At 38.4% G+C, this 3490-nt stretch overlaps 1 long non-coding RNA gene across 1 annotated transcript in view; it reads left to right on the plus strand.

The window, feature by feature from the left end:
* The window catches only part of LOC108687309, a 25970-nt gene extending 22999 nt beyond the window's left edge, over positions 1-2971 (plus strand). Inside the window, exon 2 of the long non-coding RNA XR_001931742.1 lies at positions 2711-2971. This is a non-coding gene — a long non-coding RNA (uncharacterized LOC108687309). The remainder of the gene's footprint in view (positions 1-2710) is intronic.
* Positions 2972-3490: the final 519 nt, after the last annotated feature.

Consider the following 3490-nt stretch of genomic DNA (forward strand, 5'->3'; position numbering starts at 1 on the left):
GGTGAGGCCGCTATTGGTGAAAGAACGTGTCGTGAGTGGTTTCGTCGCTTCAAGAACGGTGATTTTGACGTCCAAGGTCATGCTCTGTATTTGGTGGGACCAGCTCGGCATAGTGTATTATGAACTTAAAACCGACTGAAACAATCACAGGCGATCGGTATCGAACGCAATTGATGCGTTTGAGCCGAGCATTGAAAGACAAACGGCCGCAATACAACGAGAGACACTATAAAGTGATTTTGCAGCATGACAATTCTCGACCCCATGTTGCGAAAGGGGTTAAGACATACTTGGAAACGTTGAAATGGGAAGTCCTACCCCACCCGCCGTATTCTCCAGACGTTGCTCCCTCTGACTATCACTTGTTTCGATCAATGGCACACGGCCTGGCTGACCAGCACTTCCGATCTTATGAAGAAGTAAAAAATTAGATCGATTCGTGGATAGCCTCAAAAGATGACCAGTTTTTTCGACGGGATTCGTACGCTACCCGAAAGATGGGAGAAAGTAGTAGCCAGCGATGGACAATACTTTGAATTATAAATGTATAACCAGTTTTTTACAATAAAGCCTCGAATTTCGGAAAAAAACGGCGGAAGCAAAGTTGTATACCTAATAAGTATAAATGTATTATGTTTTTCAAGAAAAATAAGATTAATCAGAAACGGAAAGAAAAGAGATTATAAGAGAGAGGAAATAATTTTCTTAGATGATGATTGTTTATTTTATTATTACTTCCTAAAGTAATTTGGGAAGAAAAAGGGAAACAGTTTACACACACACACACACACACACACACACACACACACACACACACACACATGTTGTGTGGAGGGGGAGAGGGGAGGGGACGACTTCGTCTTTATCGGCGAAATTTCCGCCACTGCGCGAAGCGCGCAACCACGGATCGATGCGCGCAAAAAGCTGACCCCCATCCGCTATTTAAAGGCGTATCCCAGATTTTACTATGTGACGAATTTTATTCTGGGATTTCCTCCCTTAACGGGCCAAATGTATGCGCCAAGCCGTACATTCAGTCATGTGCGCAATTCGTAGAAAGAATGCAATCGGGGATAATAATAAGCCGAGACTGGACAGAGGAGGAGGTGGCGAATGAATTATTGAGATATCGGAGAGTATGATCGCGCGGGGCGTTGTGAATCGTAATCGAACATCTGAAAATCGACATCTGGAGGTAGTGGTGGTGGTGGTGATGGTGGTGGTGGTGGTGGTGGTGGTGGTGGTGGTGGTGGTGGTGGTGGTGGTTCGGTGGTGGATGTTACGCCGCCGGCTTGCAACAATCTGTGCTAATGTAACGGTTGCTAGTTTGCTACTTGAAACCGATGAACTTTGTTGCATTAGGAAATTAGTTACCACTCTCGCGGGACGATTTCGGTGGGATTCTCGACGAGTATAACATATACACGGGACGTAAAACGTACTTCAGTATCGCATGACAATGGGCCGTTTAGCTATTTTTTGGATTGTTAATTTATGATGGCGCGCCTTCCCGTCTTTATGCCGTGCGCCACGATAGGGCATCTCGATATTTATGTATTCAAATTCTAAAAATCTCCAAGACAAAATCTGATCTATTTTGATTTTTATATATGCATATATACATGTATCTCCATTTATTTTGTATGGGTTGTCCGGAAAGTTCGTGCCGATGTTGAAGGAAAATTGAAACGCAGAAAATTTAAATTTTAGTATACATTTATTAAATTATATAGGTTAGACACGAACTTTCCGGACAACCCAATACATGTACTGAGTATAATGTTCTGGTTGTATCAAAAAGAGGTATACAAAAAGAACGATTCTATTGAAGTATTTAAAAATTTAGCTAGATATAGATCTGAAAATAACTTTGTTGGATCACATTAAAATAATTACATAGAAATCTCAAACATGATGAGCAATGCTACAAAAAGTTTTGACGTTCTAGCAATCAATTTGAGCGTCTTACATAATTATTTTCATGGTCCAAACAAAATTATGTTTAGATCTGCTTCTAGCTAAATTTTTAGATACTTCAAAATGCGTTCTGGTTTTGTCAGTCAGAATTCTGATTATCGTAATTGAATTTCTGGTTATTTTGACCATAATGTTTGATAGATTTAATTATATTATAAGTATCTACTTATTCCTTTATGATTGAATGAATTAGAATTCCAATTAATAGATACACAAAAAGAATGATTTTCTGGAATATCTAAAAATTTAGCTGGTTTCAGATCTAAAAATAATCTTGTTATACTATCAAAATAATTATAATTATAAATGTAGGACACTCAAGTCGATTGCCAGCATGTCAAAACTCTTTGCAATATTGCTTATCATGCTTGAGTTTCTTACATAATTATTTTGATAGTTCAACAAAATTATTTCTGTATCTACCGAAATAAAATTAAATCTGTATCTAAATTTTTAATTATTTGAAAAAAATCATACTTTCTAAATGCGGACTTGTATCTAATATACAAAGGATTATAATGGCTTGTCCAACTCACTTACTATAAGAGTCACTTACTATAAGAATTTTTGGTTATTGAAGCTAGGATTTTGATATTTTAATTAGCGGCGAGATATTTCTAATATGACACAATGTGTTATTAACAAATATGTGATGATAATTGAAATTTCACCGAGCGTAAAATACCTGTAGCTGTTGACAACATATTAATGTTTCATATATTTTTGATTTCAGGTATCGTCGTCGTATTGGCCCGCCACCGGTGAAGCATGGAGGCTGACGGTGACGCGAAGTAAGCGGGCCTTCTCATTCTCCCCCCTCCCTCCCTTTCGAAATACGCACCTGCTGACAGACAGAAAACGAAGGCTGAACCCTCTTACTATACATATATTTAGAAAAAAGAAAAAAAAACCGTAACGAATCACCGCCAAAAGCTAATAGAATTTTAGTCAAAACGTGAGAGAGAGAGAGAGAGAGAGAGAGAGAGAGAGAGAGAGAGAGAGAGAGAGAGAGAGGGGCAAAATAAATATATATATACAATATATACGTATATGTGTATATATATATATTATAGAACGAGAAAAAGAGGACGAGAGAAACACAAGATATACATACATACTTATATAAATAAATATATAAATATATAAATAAGAAGAAGAGGAAAGAGAGTGATTCGTGAGCGTGCGTGTAAATAAGAGCTATTTTTCGTATGAGAGCGAGAGAGACGCGCCCTGGCCGGAGAGAAGCGAGAAACGATATGTTCGAAAGCATCTTCGGACGAGGGAAGATTTAGGCTGTTTCTCTTGAAGCCGAATCGTCAAGTGGAGTATAAGAGGAAGAAGAAGAAGAAGAAGAAGAGAAAGAAAAAGAAGAGAGCGAAAGGATACCGTCGCGTCACGGTTGTTTGGACGTTGTTTCGATGTTCTCCAGTCCGGATCGCCGGTATTTCTTCCCCCTACAGAGGAATAGTCCCTCTCGCGGAGACTGATCAAGCCGATATATATATATATATAT

This window comes from Atta colombica, unplaced genomic scaffold (genome assembly GCF_001594045.1).
Source record: "Atta colombica isolate Treedump-2 unplaced genomic scaffold, Acol1.0 scaffold102, whole genome shotgun sequence".
NCBI classification, from domain to species: domain Eukaryota; kingdom Metazoa; phylum Arthropoda; class Insecta; order Hymenoptera; family Formicidae; genus Atta; species Atta colombica.